At 42.9% G+C, this 18583-nt stretch overlaps 1 long non-coding RNA gene across 1 annotated transcript; it reads right to left on the bottom strand.

Annotated features, from left to right (window-relative positions):
• Nucleotides 1-9555: 9555 nt before the first annotated feature.
• Nucleotides 9556-12442, bottom strand: LOC144367037 (uncharacterized). The gene is made up of 3 exons (XR_013426243.1): nucleotides 12416-12442; nucleotides 10364-10502; nucleotides 9556-9738 (listed from the first exon to the last, which is right to left on the bottom strand). It is a non-coding gene; the product is annotated as an uncharacterized LOC144367037 (long non-coding RNA).
• Between the last annotated feature and the right edge of the window lie 6141 nt (nucleotides 12443-18583).

Below are 18583 nucleotides of genomic sequence, written 5' to 3'. Positions count from 1 at the left end.
TCCAATTCTTAGTCTGAGGAGGAGAAGCCTAGAGGCCATTTAACAATGGCCTGCAAGGTTTAAAGCGCTATTCCTCCGAGAATGGAGACCAGCTGTTCACCTTCTCCAGCGAGGCCAGAACAAAAGGAAATGAGCTTCAGCTTCCACATGAGTGATTTAAGCTGGAAAATCATCTCTGCCAATGAGGATATCAGACTTGGGATAAGTTATCAAGGGAGATGGGGGGCTCTCCTCTGGAGCTCTTCAAAAAGCCAAGAGGCCCATTTTCCTGGGTGGGTCAGGTGCAATTCCATCGGCAGGCGGACTGAGGAGGGGACTGGAGGAGGCCCCACCCTCAGCAGCGTGGGCTTCCATGACTCTGTAATATTCACAAATAGCCAGTGTTTCGTCCTCTCGGTCTGTCCGGTGACCTAATAGTTATCAGACTCTGGCATTTGCAGAATTGAGTCAGGCAAGAAGTGATAGAGAAGGCAGGCATGCGAGGGATGAGAAAAAGGAAGAGAAATTGATTAATTTTCCATGGGAGAAGGAGCACGAACCTGCAAATTGCTAAACTTTGGTCCTTAGTAACTATCAGTTTCTAAAGTAAGAATCTCCCACTTTCTCATATGAAAATAAGCCTCCACATAAGTACACTAATTGGCCCTTTTTTTTCCTTTCTTCCTGGGGTTTCCTGGCCTCCCTTTGAGTCCTTCATACCCTCCCTTTACCCCCTCCATATTACCCTGTTCCAGGTTCCTACAAACAAAATCCAAAGATGGATTCTTGTTACAAATCCAAAGCCCAATTCTTTGGCATAACACTACCCATCTATTAAACTCTAACCCAGCACCTGACCCACCCCTACACAGGAAAGCATCCATTATGCAAAATGCTTGGGATCAAAAGTGTTTCAGATTTGGAGTTTTTCAGATTGGGGAATATTGGCACATAAAAATAATGAGGTATTTGGGGGATATGACCCAAGTCTAAACACACAATTCATTTAAAATATATATGTATATATATATATATATATATATATATATATATATATATATATATATATAAAATATTTATTTTTTAGTTGTAGTTGTTCACAACACCTTTGCTTTATTTATTTATTTTTATATGGTGCTGAGGATTGAACGCATGCGCTAGGCAAGCGTTCTACTGCTGAGCCACAATCCCAGCCCCATTTTATATATATCTTATTCACATAGCCCGAAGATAACTTTATACAATATTTTTAATAATTTTGTGCACAAAACAAAGTTTCACAGTATAGAATTTTCTAATCATAGCATCATGCTAGCACTCAAAAAGTTCCAGATTTTGGACTTTCAGATTAGGGATGCTTGGCCTGTACATTTTTTTCTTATTTTTAAGGCCTTCAGACATCTGTTCATTCTTTGGCTTTCTGTATGAAGCCCAGCACCAGAGACGGACTTCTATGTCTGTGGAACCAGTGTCTCTGAAGCACATGTGTCTCCAGCAATAGCCAAGCCTGCTGGGCCAAACGGCCCCAGGAACATCACTCCTCTATCTATGGATGGCAGAGCCACCACCCCAGGATTGGGCTGCTCCCACCCAGAGACAAGCCCTGGGAATGACAAGAAGGAAGGGATCTTACCTAGTGTCTCATCCAATGCCCAAGTGTATGTCCCTGGGGTGGTCCACTCATAGGACTACCTTCCTTGGGCCACTGTCATGGCGAGTACCGAGATGTGAATCCCAGCAGAGCTGGGTTTTATTTACCTGTCCTGGTCACTGTGTGTGTCTCCAGGGCTTAGAACAGTGACTGAAACATACTTAGGGAACAAAAAAAGCATTCACTGACTAAATAATGATTGGCATTGCAGGAAAGGCTTGGAGACCATCCATTTCCACCTCTTGTTCCAGAAAGGAGGTGTTCAGTACCAGGCCTTTCCCAGTTCTTTGAGACTCTTAAAGACCCACCTGTACCCCTGGAAATAAGTAGTTCATCCAATCAAATAGACCATGCTAATATGTTAATGGGTACCAGTGGGTAAAGGCATCCCCCTCCCTCTGGGTCCTTAGTGGAGGCTGGCCTCCCCCAGACCCTTTTGCACCAGCCCCTACCCTTGATGGGCAATGGGCATTCAGCCCCAGATGCAGAGCTGAAAGGAGCCTCCCCTTCCACCACCCGCCTGAATTCTTGAGTTGATGCCAAGAAACAGCCAGCTGGAGCAGAACCGGCTGAGATGAGAGTTTTACTCCTCTGCCAAGGAGAGATTCTGCTGACTGTCCCCAGGAACTCACACAGCGGTGCCCAAGTGGAGTGAACACAGAGCAAGCCCCGGGCCAGGGAGAGGGAGCAAGCTGGGGCCTCTCAGAGGCCCCAGGGCACACGGTCATCACTCACTGCCAGCAAGTCCTCACCCTGAGGTGAAGGGCACAGAGCAAAAAGCACCAACTGATGGGGATTCCAGCTCCCAAACCTGGCTGTGCGTTCCCCAGAACCACCCAGGGGCTTTTTAAAAATAGATCCTTTGTGTCCTGGCCCAGTTTACCAACCCTGTGAGAATCTCAGAGGGTTGGCCCCAGAATCTGTGCTTTTGAAAACACCGTGAGTAATTCTCACAGATAACCCAGTTTGTGAGTGACTGTCCCACTGCCTGACTGACCTATATTCCCTCCCCTTTTTCTATTACTCTCACTCCCCCTCGGGAGGGAAGGATCGTCACATTACACCAATTGATGGCTCCCGTCACTGAGTCTCTACTCTCTCCCGCAGGATGCGTTTAAGCCAGTATCCTCTGGATCACATGGGAGTGGACACCCTGAAGCCAGGACATCAGGATGAAGTCATCTCTGCTCATTCCCAGCTCAGTTGTCAGTTAGAAGATGAAAGGCCAGGGAGAACATTTCTTTATTCAAGTCAACAAATCCTGTCCCGGAGAGGAGAGCAGTAGCCAACATGAATACACCACACCCCTTAATCCCAAGAACTGGACAACACAGTGGGAAACTGGGCTTGTAAATGGCTACCTAGGAAGAAAAGATGGGAATAAGCCCCAGCCCCTGGGTGGAGACCCTCTTTGTCTGGACTCTGCGCTGGGAGGATTGCTTTCCATCACTAGCTGGAAAGTGAGGCTCCTCACACAGCAGCCGGCAGGCCCTGGTCCCCAGCCTGTTCCAGGGGAGGGGACACCTCAGGAGTTCTGAGTCTGGCTTGTTCAGTTTCACTTCTTCACTGGTTCTGGGCCTCTGCAGGGTGTGTTCACCTGACCTGGTTTCTGGACTATTCCATGTGATTAAACCTTTGTGCTTGAGTTCCAGACTGGGGAGCCAAGTCTCCATCCATTTCTATGGCCAAGAAGTTGCTTTGACACTTGCCTAGTTCCTTTAGGATTAGGACCTGGGCTTCTCTTGCGCATTCTCCTGGCCCTGAATCCTGCTTCACGGTCTCTAAACACACTGCTAGGCTCTGCCTGAAGCCTGTTGCCCATTGCCCCTGTCACTATTCCCCGACCTCTGGCTGCAGCCTCGCCTGTTGCCTTTTGCTGATTCTCCATGACCCTGGCCACGTGCCCCGGGAAAGTTCTCTGCCTCCTGCCATGCCCATCTCCTGATACCCTGCTTTGCCTGCCTCACTTCTTCCAGTTCCCTTCAGCTGTTCTTCTTCTCCCCATCTATGCTATCTCTAACGTGAGCATTTGCTAATATGAATCACTTTGAAAGGACACACTTAGAGGATTCTGTGTGTAAAGGACTCTGTGATTTCTCTATTTTCTATTACTGCCATGCAATCAATTGTCCTTTCAGCCAATGATTTGAAAGAACGCCCTTTTAATGGTTTCATCTCTATCAGATTAATGCTCCTTGATAACAATGACTGATTCCTTTATGGACCTAAGAAGTTGGTGAGTGTGTTCATCTGTAGGAGTTCTCAAACCTCACTGTGGCTCACAATTACATAATTATCTGGGATGGCTGTGTGTGTGTGTGTGTGTGTGTGTGTGGTACCAGGGAGGGAGCTCAGCATCTTGCTTATGTTAGGCAAGCGCTTACCATTGAGCTACCGACCCCGTCCATGCCCTGGAATGCTTTTTAAAAACTTAACACCAGGACTCCACCTTCCAGTATTTCAGTTCCATTGGCTTAAAGTTGGACTTTGCATCAATATTTTTTAAATACTTCCCGGGAGATATTAATGTGCGTCCAGCCTTGAGATTCACTGATTTATATAGGAAAATCATGTGTGATAAAAATAGATCCAAATATTCACTTCCTGGAGATCTTTTGATTTAGAATAGTGGCTCCTAACCACCTTCTTCTCATGCTAGGCAAAAGATGAAAGCCCACCCTGCCCCACCCATTCCCATTCCTAGGAGAAAAGAGCAGCGTGATAAAGAATCGGAAGGCAGTGTGCTCATGATTTTACATCCTGAAACGATGCTTTAAAGATAGCCCAGCCAGAGGCTGGGAATGTAGCTCAGTTGGTAGATTGCTTGTTTTGCATGCATAAGACCCTGGATTCGATCCCCAGCACAACAACATTAACAAAAGATAGCCCAGACAATTGATGATGCATTAATGCTTTACAAGGTTATTTAAAGAACACAAATTCATTGGTAGCATATCACCAAGGATGTGGCACAAACAAATATTAGGGGAATGCCATAATCATCAGGTTCAGCAGTGAGCATATGGACAAATGGCCCTTGAACTATAGCACATTCATAAATGCACTAAAGACTGGTTACTGGAAAATGACAGACCAGCCTATTACAGGTGGTGTATACGTGTAATCCCAGCAGCTTGGGAGGCTGAGGCAGGGAGCCAGTCTGAGTTCAGAGCCAGTCTCAGCAAAACTGAGGTGCTAAGCAACTCAGTGAGACCCTATCTCTAAATAAAATATAAAATAGAGCTGAAGATATGGCTCAGTGGTCAAGAGCCCCTGAGTTCAATCCCCAGTGAACTCTCCCCGCGACACACACACACAAAAAAAAAAAAAAAAAGAAAGAAAATAACAGGTTAAAGAAAACTTTTTATGACGATTGGTACCATCAACACTAAAAGCATCATACACATCACTCAAACTAATAGGAATTTATTATTAAAAACATAAAGCCAGGTACAATGGCATGTACTATAGGCCCAGCTATTCAGAAGGCTAAGGCAGGAAGAACCCTTGAATCCAGGCATTCAAGGACAGCCTGGGCAACAAAAGGAGGCCCTGTCTCTTTAAAAAAATAAAATATAATAAATAAAAGCATAACAAGCAGCAATTTGAAATCACAACCATATCCAGACAAGTGAGCCAAGCATCCTTCCCCTGGTTTGCAGGAATCCTCGAGCGTCTAGGCTTAGTAAAGTTACCACATCTAGCATGATGGCCAGTGCCTTAGAATAACGGAGTGCCATCAGCAAATGCTAGGAATGAAATTGATTTGGTTGCTTAATGTTACGCATAAATACTCCTCACTACCCATGTGGTAGAATAGTGGTTAGGATCCTGCTCCATAAGTTGAACACAAAAGTGAAAATTTATGAAATTTTGCCTCATTTGTCCAAGAGAATCCTCCTAAAAGACCATATATATTTCAATCTGTTTTGGCCCATGAAGAGAACATTCCTGTTAGAGATTCCTGGATTTTTGAGGAATGCCATTTACTGCCATTTTCACTACAGTTTGAGACAGGAAAATTTATATTATTCTTTTAAAAATGATTTAGGTGCAAATCGGACCCACCTGGTTACAAATACTCCTAGAAGCAAACAGTTTTTATTCTAATGTATGCATTCATTTACTTACGGGACAGACAACTATCTTTAATAAGCGAGAACTTCAGTAACTGAGAAAGTATATATACCAAGCATGCATGTGTCAGGGTGGGGGGATCAACTTTGAATAGAAACTTTTCCAAAGGCACATCTGGCATAGCCTGAATGACTTATCCAAGTTTTTGATGGAAAACAAATTTTCTTCCAAATGGCACTTTCTGCAGACCAAGAAATTGGGGGTGGGTATCAGCCTAAAAAATAGAACTAGTATAAATTCAAATATCCAGGTCAAATAGGACCATTAAGATCTGAATATAAGAGAATCCAGAAACCATTAGAAAGTCTAGAATCTTGGAGGTTTTTTTGCAAAGATACTAGAAGTCTGAGGCACAACTGAAATGGAAAAATAAAAACTTAGTTTGTGTTCCTTCTCATTCTCTGAATTTCCAGAAACAATATACCTGCCAGTTCCTGGAAATTTAGGAGCTTACAACACGAATACCATCACTTTTTTTTTTTTTTTTTTTTTAGAATGAGAGAGGAGAGAGAGAGAGAGAGAGAGAGAGAGAGAGAGAGAGAGAGAGAGAGAGAGAGAGAGAATTTTTAATATTTATTTTTCAGTTCTCGGCGGACACAACATCTTTGTTGGTATGTGGTGCTGAGGATCGAACCCGGGTCGCACGCATACCAGGCGAGCGCGCTACCGCTTGAGCCACATCCCCAGCCAGAATACCATCACTTTAATGAGTACCAAATATATCCTATAAATATGACATAAGATACTTTCATTCTGTAAGTTTAAAACTAAGGTGAGAATTGATATTTTTAAGTTTCTATAGAACAGGAAGTTCGTTTTTTTTTTTAATCTCAGCATCTTCCAATTCTTAGTATAATATCTTTTTAATTATTATTATGGATTTTACCAAAAAGATGGCTTCAACTGGATTATGGGCCTTAATGCTTATAGAGCAGGGAGATCCTAAGCTTAATCTACTTTTCCAAAGAGCCACTTTCCAGAAGTCACAATGAGTACAACAGATTGGATAGGAAACCATCCCTCTTGCTAATCAGGGACCACATCAGTCAGTTACCAGCACCCTACATTTACATATAGCTTATCTCCATGCTCACTAGAAAAATTGATCTCTTGCATTCTGGGGGACACACCCTAACTGTGACCTTTCAACAGAGATGCCAAGTGGCATTAACAGCACCCAGTCTCTGAGGAGCATGCCTACTTCTCCCCAGTTTTTTGCCTCTTTTCGAAGGCAATCAAGCCCACACTCTGGCCACCCACCACTCTTTCCCAAACTTTCCTGGTCATTCCAAATTGCCCCAAACATTTATCTGAAACAAAGAAAACCAAACCATATATTCTCAGTAATTGTCTGGATGATCTGATTTTAGAAACGGGGAGCTCTGGAATCACGCTGGGTAGCATTGCTAATCAGGTAGGTTTGGGAACCACAGACCCACCCCTCCAGCGTCTGAAGTGGGATTGTGACTTTCATCCTGTTTCTGCAAACAGGCAGACTGCTCTGAGCAGTTTGAGCCAGTGCTGGTCTCGAAGATGCGGGACTGACCTTAGCATACCTGAGAAGGGTCAGCAGTCTTCATGCGCTACCCATCCTCTACATTTTCTGGATGGGATATGTCACCAGAGGGGTTCTGAGGAGGCCCCGAGAGGGGGACCTCAACACAGGATGACAGGGACCTTAACATAAAATGATGGAAAAGAATTCCAGTACACCTCAGCTACTGAGGCACAAAGATTTATTTAGGAAAGGAAGGTGTACACCTTCCTGAGAGAATGCAGGCTATCTCAAGAGAAAAGTAGCCTTCTAGGGCTCAGGTTCCTCCACTGAAGAAGACTATGAGGGGTGGGCATGGGAAAGTGTATGGGGATGACATCAATTAGGTAATCGCAGGGCGGTTTATGGTGGCCTGGCTGTCCTCAGGCTCCTTAGGTTGATGTCATCTCCATTATCTGACCAATAGATAATGATGAAAAAGTATCCTGTATTAGAAGTTTCATATCTTCCGTTGCTCAGTCTATTAAAAAATACATGTATGCTGGGAGGGGTGACACACGCCTATAATCCCAGCAATTTGGGAGGCTGAGGCAGGAGGTTCAAAAGTTTGAGACCAGCCTCAGCAATCTACTGAGTCCTAAGCAACTTAGGGCGACCCTGTCTCAAAAAAATAATAATATTAAAAATAAAAAGGGCCGAGGGTGTGGCCCAGGAGTTAAGCACCCCTGGGTTTGATCCCTGGTACAAAAAAAAAAAAAAAAAAGTATTAATGGATTAATTAACCGTGCAAAGGGGAATTTTTATAAGTGGGTGAATTTCCAGTATCTTTAAGACTGTGAGCAAAGATCTGTAGATTTCCCAGGAATTTGGAAGTGACAGGAGTGGCAGGGAACTGATACGGTAGGGAGCAACAGGTCTGAGAGGAGTAGTGACCCTGGGAGTGAAGGCCTGAGTAACTTTAGTAGTGGCTTTTGGGTTAAAGTTGTAATCTCCTTTACCTTCCTTTTATCTTCTTCTTACCTATTTTAAAGTTTCTTCTATCTTACTGGGTGTACTTAACGAGAGACTCCTGAAGCAGACTTCTCAGGATGTCCACAGCCCCTTGGTATGGGAGAATTGCTGGAAGGACTGTATTTTGTAAAATCAGAATGTAAGAACTTTTCTGGTAAATTCTTTCTCTCTTTCTCTCTCTCTTCCCTTGTTTCTTCTCTTTTTAACTGTTTCCCCACCACCACCCACTGTGCTGGGAAACAAACTCAACACAAGCTAGGCAAGAGCTCTACCCCTAAGTTGAATCCCCACCCTTTCATAATTTTTGAGACAGGGTCTCACCAAGTTGCCCAGGCTGGACTTGAACTTGAAATTCTCTTGCCTCAGCCTCCCAAGTGGCTGGGATTACAGGTGTGCACCACTGTGCCTGACTTTTAAAATATTCTTGAAGATAAATGTAAACAAACAAAATCAGGAAGGTGTGTAAAAAAAAGCTGAATTGTCATGAGTAAGCTTGCAACATACATAAACTATATGTGGACAATCAAGAAATAACTATGGTAACATTTCTCAAATTTTTTTTTAAAAAAAGCATCAATTTATTCATTTACCATAAAAGAAGTTCAGAGGAAATTCAACCTCTCAGGAGATCATTTTAACAGTGATGAATCAAATTGATAAAAATCTCCTCCCAGCCTTCTAGAAGACAGGAACAAAAATTCCTTGTGTCACTTTAAAAAATGTAAACCTTGTGTTTTGTCAGCCAACATCCTTTGTCCAGAAAATCTAGAGGTTTGGGATAAGACAGGACCCCTGACGGGGAATCAGGATGAGGGATTAACAATAGGAAATGTGGCATCAGGCAAGGGAATGTTCCGGAATAACATCAGTGTCTAACTTCCTTCCCCACATGCACAAAAAGAGTATGTGAGGGAGCTTCACAAGCTTAAAAATGTGGCCTGGTTTAATGCAATAGATGAGTTAACACACTTAGAATCTACATTTGAAAATCCACTCTAAAGGGAATTGATTTTGTACACTGTGCAAAATAGGATCTAAAAATAGTGCACCATTTGGGCTTCAGAGAGGACACCAAAAAAAAAAAAGTGTACCGCTTACTCTGATGTACACAAAATTAGCATTATTTTGTGTTTCCCTTTTCTCAAAGATGCAGGCAGTTTGCAAAGTACCACATTGCTTGACCAGAAAATTAATTGGTGGGCTTTCCCCTTCCTTCTCGGATGTTTTCATAAGAGGTCAAAAAAAAAAAAAAGAGAGAGAGAGAGACAGAGTTTAAAGAATGTTCTGGGCACTGCATTTCCTTTCAGATAACAGGGCAGAAGTCCCATCACAATCATTTAGGGATGCATTGAGGTTGATCTGATGTAAATCTGACTTTGCTCATTCCAAAAGGCAGGTAAGCCTGGATCACACACCTGTGATTAATCTGGCCGAGCACCAGGGCCACAATTGTTTCTTCATGTAGCTGCAGATGAAAAAAAAAAAAAAAAAGGCAGGCTGTTAGTAAAATACGTTTAACTCCTTGTGTGCCTGCACGAGTGGATAATTATGTGGAAAAGTGAAAATGGGAGGTGAGACCCCCTCCTCCATCACCAGTGAGAAGATCCGGTGAATACAGAGTCAAGGAGCCCAGAGAACCTTTGTACTGAAGGAAAAATCAAATGGTCTCTCCCTTCTAGTCAAATATTAACATTCATTTGCCTTCATGAACAACCGCATAGTATTTTCTGAGCTCATCCTGTTGCGTATCCCCTCCTCCCACACCCAAGATTTCTGCTGGGATGTGCTTCCTGCGGTAAATGATGAGCAGTCTTCTCAGAGCTCTTGGAAAAGCATTAGCCTAGTGCTTGCTTCAAACAGTCACTAAGGCTTAGCAATAAGAGAACAAACTAAACAATGGTCCTGCCATGGTGCTATTTGAAATGCTAATTGTATAAGAATCTTCACCATGGGGCCTGAGTTGTGACTCAGTGGTAGAGCGCTTGCCTAGCATGCTTGAGGCACTGGGTTCAATCCCCGGCACACATAAAAATAAACAAATAAAATAAAGGTAAAAAAAGAAATTGAACTTAAAAAAAAATAATCTTTACCTTTATGATCAGAATCAGTTAAATTCTCACCACATACACAAATGCCAAGTACACATGGTAAAGAATGTTGTGATGATTTGCAGATCCTAATTGTCCCCAGATGGCTATGTGTAGAAGGCTTGGTCACCAGTCTGTGGTGCTGTTGAGAAGTGGCAGAACGTTTAGGAGTTGGGGCCTACTGGGAGGTTACTGGGGATGTGCCCTGGAAAGGATGCTGGGAGCTCACCATCCCCCATATCTCCTCCCACCCCTTCCTGGCCTCCAGGATGTGAGTGACTTCCTCTGCCAGGTGCTCTCACCATGATAGGCTGCATTATCACAGGCTGAAAAGCAACCAGTCAAGTGATCATGAACTGAAACCTCTGAAATTGTGAGCCAAAATAAATTTGCAAAATAAAAAAGTATTTGCAAACAGCATGTTCCCGAGCATGCTGGGTTCTAACGCCTGTGTTCAAACTCATCCCTTGAGAAACTGCCCTCGAAATGATGGGACGATTTCCAGACCCAAGCTTGAAACACCCAGACAGTCTGTATTTGTCCAGCAATGGTGAGTCAGAGGAGACTTTAAAAGAATAGAGTGTCAGAGGCAAATGTTGGCAGTAGCCCCTCAGATGAGGCCAAGAGAGAATGGGGAACTAGCTCAACAACTATTTGAGTCACAGGCATGAAGACGGACATGTCGGATCGTCTCAGTCTGGCACCATTAGGTATCTTAATTAGAGAACTAACTCCCCTTGTTCCTATTTCTGTGGTCACAAAACAGCTCTATTCCTACAGAATTTGACTTCCCACATAACCTGCCTTTGCTATTGGCCACAGGCTGCCAGTATTCAGTCCCCTTTGGCCTGTTTAGTCATAAAAAATTGGCAGGCACTTGGTCTATCTATCATTCTCTGAGTTTGGTGAATGTGACTCCACCCCTGAGAAACATTCCGCTTCCCACAATCTGTGGGTTGATAAATTAGGTTTCTGTGCCTCTGAGGTTAAGGACCATATTCTCAAGTCTGAAAAATTCTCCAAGAAAATAACAAATTCTCAGATTTTCTTGGGCATATGTCTGACTACACCCAGCCTCACCATTGGCCCATCTCCTCACCAAGGTGTCGAAAGTGACCATCTCCATACTTGTGCTGACTATAGTTAATAACAATGTGTACTAGAAAACTACTAAGAGGGAGATTTCAAGTATTCTCAGCAATGACAGTAAGTATATGAGGAGAAAGAAAGTGAAAGGAGACAGAAAAAAAAAAGATCAAATTTGCTCTTGGTAAAGGGCACCTGTGCCATTCACAATAACCTATAATCAACAGCCCAAAGTAAGTCCTGATATTAGTATTTCCTTCCCTCTCTCCGGAGCCTGATTAAGGGACAGCTGTACAGAAAAATGAGAAAACAATGAACATGTCTGGCAAGTTCAAGGCCAGACTCAGCCATTTAGTAAGAAATTAAAAATAAAAGTAAGTTTTTAAAGGACTGGGGATGTAGGTCAGTGATAGAGCAACCCTGAGTTTAATCCACAGTAACCGCCCCCCTCCCCCAAAAAAAGACAGGAACATGGAGCTCTCAGGTCAGCCCAGCTCTGCTCAGGAGCAGATGGAGCTATGGCAGCCGGGACTTTCTGTCGGACATCCCTTGTCTCCCATGCCCTCCAGGAGCCTCAGCGTCCTCCAGCTGACAGCTCTTTGCCATTCACTCACTGGGCAGGTGGCTGCATCCTTTCACCTGCCCCTGCCCTGCTCCCTGAATTTGCCCCGTGGGATCAGCATTCTGCCACATGCTGAGGCAAAGCAGGGAGGAGGCAGCCCTCCTTTAGAGGAAAAACTGTCTGTCCTGTCCTCACAGGGCCATGACACCCACTGTGTAAGATCAAACGTCCCCCACCTGCCCCCAAGTCCAGTACCACGGGGGTGACCTGAACACCTGAACGGATATGCTTCCGTGGAGAAATGGAAGCACATTCTTTACTGAGAGCCCTAACGACTGGAGCAAAAGTGGGAGCCCCTGTCGGGCAGAATATTTCACATTCCCACGGATGACCTCAGGGTGACTCACCAGCATGCCTCCTCCAGAGACTCTGATGTGGCAAGAGACTGAGGACGGGTTTCCTGTTTGATTTATACCCTCTTGTTTCCTCTCACCTCCAATCATCAAGGAGAGGGAAGGGGGACAGCGCAGGGTGCAGTGGTTCTTGGATGGCTGCAGACTTTCCTGCCAACTGCCTGTAACTTCTGCCTTCCAGCTCCACGTTGGCAAGAAGCACCTCTCACACTTGGGCCTTGCCTGCAGGCCTGGATATAGAAGCCTCCCTGCTCCTTCTCCCCTTCTGTTCTCAAATGCACAGGTACCTTCAGGAATAGTCAGAATAGCCAATACTCTATTATTCCTACTGTTCTTACAGCAGTTGTGGAAAAGCTTCACCTGTATTAACTCACTGAATCTCCACACACCCCGTGGTGGACACTCATTGTCATTTTCTTCATATATTAAAGTTGAGGAAAATGTGTTCAGGATCTTGCCCGAGGCCACTCAGCCACCTATTCTCATCAAGACAACAGAAGAGCTTCCCTGTTCAAATAAAATAAACTGACAGTTGATCATAGAAGTAAAAGACCCACATTGTAATTTGTAGTGGTTCTAATCTGCTACTCAGAGGGTTGGTCCCAGTTTAAATAAGGCCTTTTGAAGTTTTTTTGTTGAGAGGCAGATAAAGTGGAAAGTATAGGTGGGCTTTGAAGTTGAAATTCCTGTTAAGCCATCTGCTCATTATGTGACCTTGGACAAGTGATTTAGCCACTCTGAGCTTCCATGTTTTTATTTGCACAAGGGGGTCAGATGATAATACACATGTCACTTAGGTATTGGTCTCCCAAAGATATTGTACAGGAAGCACCTAGTGCAGGGCCTGGCACCTTGAAAGTACTCAATAAATGAGAGGGTCCTTTTCCATTGTCAAACTAAATGACAAAGAGAGATTCTCTGAGGATAATGAATTTATCTGAGAATAAACATCCCAGTGGGAATACGCAGAGATTGAAACAAGGGGCAGTTTTTAAAGGGCAAAAAACAAAGAGGTTTCATAAATGGCTCTGAATCAATTATCCTTGGCTACAAGGATCCAGAACAAGGGTGGCATCAGTTCAAGATTGGACAGATGTCCTTGCAGAAGTATTTTCTATGTCAGTTGCAGTAGGTTTTGTGCAAGACTGTGGTTCTGGCAGGGTGTTTTGTAATAGTTTTTGTTAGGCAGCTTGTGGGTAGGAGTCCTTCTATCATGACCTCCCCCTGGCTGTTTTGTCAAGGTTTGACACCAGTGACTCCATCTTAAATCTGACAATTTTCACAATGAATATTTTTTTTTAAAAAAAAAAAAAAGCTTCTATAAATGATTTTGTGCTTCTAAATAGCATAGCACATCATGTCCCTTACATCGGTATATGTATTAACTATATACTAATCATACTAATCATATGTTAATCATGTATTTTAGGTCATTTATACTCCTAATTTTTCAGCCCCCAACATATTCCCAGAAGGCAAGAAACATGTATTCATCTCTGATCTTTTAAGGATCCTAATATTAGGATCCTTAAGATGAAAAGTCCAAATAGCAAAGTAAAAATATAAGCAAAGAGAATTATCTACTTGTGTTTTTAAGTAATATAACAAATTTATGCATGTATGTGCATTCACATTTTTTTGAAGGATAAACAAGAGACTATTAACAGACTTATCTCTAGGGATGGGTGAAACAAAGAAACCTTTCTGTTTTTTACCATCTCATATATGCATATCCATGTTAGTCTGTTAGTCAGCTTTCTATCACTGTAACAAAATATGTGAGAGACGAAAAAAAAAACCTTAAGAGAGGAAAGGTTTATTTTGGCTCACAGTTTCAGAGGTTTCAGTTCATAGTCAGTAGGCCTCAGTGGTTCTGGACCTGTAGCAAGGAAGTATAATATGGTGAGAGCACGTGGTGGATGAAGCTACTCACCTCAAGGACAAAAGGAAGCAAACAGAAAAAGAGGAGACTGGTGCAGTGGCACATGCCTGTAATTGCAGCTACTCGGGAGGCTGAGGCAGGAGAATTGGAAGTTTGAAGAGCCAGCCTAGGCAACTTAATGCCACCCTATCTCAAAATAATTTTTTTTTTTTAAAAAGGAGAAAGGGAAGGGACTGATGTCCCAATATGTCCTTCAAAGGCCCACTCCCAATGACCTAACTTCCTCTAACTAGGCCCCACCTCTTCTACCATCTCCCAAAAAGTGCTACAGGTTGGGACCAAGCCTTAACACACGGGCTAGGGTATCTAAGATTCAAACCACAGCAATTTCACAATTAAAAAGAAGGGAAAAGATGGTCATATGTATAATTATATAAATTTTTAGAAAAGCCATCTGAAAACGTAGCTCAAAAGAGGAAATTCTCAAAAGAGAATCTCGAAATGTAATGCAGCTGACACAGGCAAGAAAGCCTGGCTGGATGTGACTCTAACCAAGAAGGCGGCCGCCTAGATCACCGTGATGAACCTTAATGAACACAGGGTGGTTTTTGGCACAAGGGCACTCAGTGTGGTAAGCCAAATAAATAGGAGTCTCAAAGAGCAAGACTTGTCTGTGTTTGTGCTATACTGGCACCTAGGGTGAGTTAGGCGAGCTGCTAAAATAGATAACCTTGCAATACCATTGGCTTAAGCCATAGAAGTTTATTTCTCTGTCGTGTTATATTTCCAGTGAGGGTTGGGGCAGGGGTAGGTCATGCTCCACATTCAGGATGTAGAAACAGACAATGTAGTCTAAAAATAAGCCCAGGGAAAAGGTCATTGGTGTTCACACCAATGGTTCCTCTCACACCAAGCAATCCAATTAATAATTTGGGTTGACCAGTATTCTGAGTCTAGGAAGGAATGGATTTGAACACCAGGACCCTGCAGACCCGTGAGGTCTTATCTAACCGGTCAGAGGGGCAACCTCTATGATTTTACTATTTCTCTTGAAAATTTCACCCATTCCAAGAACTGTTGGCTTTTACCCATGGAAAAGCACACTTTGGGGTGGTCAATCTAGACGGGGAAATAATCTTTCAAACTTATATTACTCATCAGTGATTAATTGGTAGGAAAATGTGAGGTCTTTATAAAGGCCAAGTAGTTTCTTTTCTTTCCTTCTTTCTTTTCTCTTTTTAATACTAGAGATTGAACTCTGGGACGCTTTAGCACTGAGTTACATCTCCAGTCTTTTTATAAAATTTTTTTTTATTTTTTTAATTTTAAGACAAGTTCTCACTAAGTTGCTGAGAGTCTCACCAAGTTGTTGAGGCTGGCCTCAAACTTGCAATCCTCCTGTCTCAGCCTCCCAAGTCACTGATATTATAGGCATGCTGTGGCTGTTAACAAATTAACACAAACTTGGTGGCTCAAAACAACATGAATTTATTCTCTCATGGTTCTGGAGGCCAGAAATCCAAAAACGAGGAGTTGGCTTGGCCATGCTCCCTCCTAAACCTCTAGGGAAGGACCCTTCCTTGTCCCTTTTAGCTTCTGGTAGTTCCAGGTGTTCTTGGCTTGTGGCCACATCGCTCCAATCTCTGCCTCTGTCCTTACATGACCTTCTCCCTGTATCTGTTTGTATTCTCCCTTTCTGACTCATACAAAGAGACTCATTGTTCGAATTAGGGCCCAGCCCAATATAGAATGATCTTATCTTGAGATTCTTACCTCAATTGCTCTTTATACCAAATAAGGCCACATTCTGAGATTCCAGTAAGCATATCTTTTGGAAGGGGCCCTATGCAGCCAAGTAAAAGCTTCCTGCCCAATCTCAGGTTCCAATCAGATAGATGCTTAGCAAATGCTGATGGTACAACCCACGGTTTCTGGCTAAATGATGCTATGTGGTGGCTGATGCTAGGACAGGCAGCTGAGGTTGGCAGGCAGCCCTGCCAGAACAACGGGGCAATCTTCAAATCAGAAATGCTTTTCTTCATATTCACCATATTTAAATTATTATTTTTTAAATTTTTATTTGTTCTTTTTAGTTAAACATAATGGTAGAATTCATTTTGATATATTTATACAAACATGGAATATATTTTATTCTAATAAGGATCCCAGTCTTATGGATGTACATGATGTTGAGATTCACTATGGTGTATTCATATATATGGTCTCTCAGCCTTAAAAGGCTGGCTTGAGCCTTTACATTTTACTATGGTGTCAAATCCCAACAGAGTAAAAAGGCAACCAATCTTTTTTGTAAGAAACAGCTTTGATAGGGTTTAGATGTGGTATCCCCCCAAAAGCTCACATGTGAGACAATGAAAGAAGGTTTGGAGGAGAAATGATAGGGTTATAGGCTTAACATAATCAGTTAATTAATCCTTGATGGGATTAACTGGGTGGTAACTGGAGGCAGGTGGGATGTGGCTGGAGGAAGTGGTTCATGGGTTCTTGGCTATGGGGTATATATTTTATATCTGAAGAATGGAATCAATCTCTCTCCCCTCCCCCAGCTCCTCTCCTTGTCCCTACACCTTCCCCTGCCCTTCTCCCTCTCCCCATCCCCCCTTTTCTCTCCATTCATTCCAATCATCATGTGAGCTGCTTCCCTCCACCACACTCTTCCGCCACAATGTCCTGCCTCAACTTGAGCCCTGAGGAATGGAGTCTGCTGTCTATGGATCAAGACCTCTGAAACTGTGAGCCCCCAAATAAACCTTTCCTCCTCTACAGTTGTTCTGGTCAGGTCCTTTAGTCAGAGCAACAACAACAACAAAAAGCTGATTAAAACAAGCTTTCAGGTTCACTTAGGGCAGGAGACCCAGAGGTTAAACCCTGGAGAGGAAGCCTTGTAACAGAGCATACTCAGGAATCCTAGTTCCAAAATGAAACAGTGCGGTAGGCAGGGAGGTAGCAGGAAGGACAGCAGGGCAGCATCCAGAGATTGGATGGCAGTTCCTGGGTGGAGATTAGGTCTGTCCAGGCAGGCTGAAAGGTCTCCTGTTGCCCGGCCAGATATTGTACCATCACCCTGGGCAATGCAGGTTTCCGCATCAGAATGTTCTTTTCATTCTCTTTGGCTGATATCACATCATCAGGAGTAAAGAAACAGCTAGGTCCCAACCTGGTACTCACAGTTATTGGAAGTAGTGATGAAGAAGGCAAACAGAATGAGCTTAATGTGATGCGACACTTCTAATTGAATTGTATTGCTTTTTTTGGCACACACACACACACACCCTTTACTATTTAAGTCTGGACAACTTGATATACTTGCGAGAGGAAAAGAACACGATCGAACTCTATATCCAGTGCATTCATGCCTTCTCCCTGCAGTCACCAGAGCTGTTGCATTTCTAAATTCACCTTGTTCCCACCAGTCAAACTGTTTCTAAACCTCCCTGTATGGAGTTTTCTTCCCAAGAAACTTAATAATCACACGGAGCTCTTCAGTTCGTTCTCAATGACATCCTAAGACAACTATTCTTGTCCCAATTTTTTCTGAGAGAAAAATGAAGGCACATATCAGGCAGGAAAATTAATATGTTGAGAAGTTAAGTAACCTGCCCCAGAGTAACATGGTCAGTGTCAGAAGCAGAACTCACAACCTGTTCTCTAGGCTAAAATGTCTGCTAATAGATCTAATATATGAGCCGGGAGTGCAGCTCAGTGGGAGAGCTCTTGCCTCACATGCATGATGCCCCAGGTTCAATCCCCAGCACTGTAAAAAGAAGGGGGAAAAAAATGTATGCCCCAGAGGTATAAAGTAAGCAACAACACTATACCAAAGAGATCAGACAAATTCAGGGGTATTCATTTGCTCAGACAAATGAACTGATTTTACCAACTAATCAATAAAAGTGAAAATGCAGGATGAGCATTATCAGGGTGGGGAGGCATTTAAGGGATATCAAAATCAAAATCAATATGGGGATCTTGTTTGGATACTAATTGGAAAACATCAACTGTATAAATATATTTTAGGAATAATCAGGAAAACCTAAATATATTCTTAATATAGACACTACTAAAGAATTTGTACAACTTTTATTAGATATGACCATGATCTTATTGTTTTGAAAAAAAAAAGGCCTTTAATTTTTGAAACATAGTGCCAGAGCTTTTCTATTTTTGATTCATAAATAAATGAATTTTAATTAGTAAAGAAAATTTTCACATATTTATTATATACAGCATGATGTTGTGAGATATGTAAACGTTGTGGA

The sequence above is a fragment of the Ictidomys tridecemlineatus genome, chromosome 10, assembly GCF_052094955.1.
Source record: "Ictidomys tridecemlineatus isolate mIctTri1 chromosome 10, mIctTri1.hap1, whole genome shotgun sequence".
NCBI lineage: Eukaryota > Metazoa > Chordata > Mammalia > Rodentia > Sciuridae > Ictidomys > Ictidomys tridecemlineatus.
The sequence above is the reverse complement of the archived record's forward strand: the minus strand, read 5'-3'. Positions and strand labels throughout refer to the sequence as shown.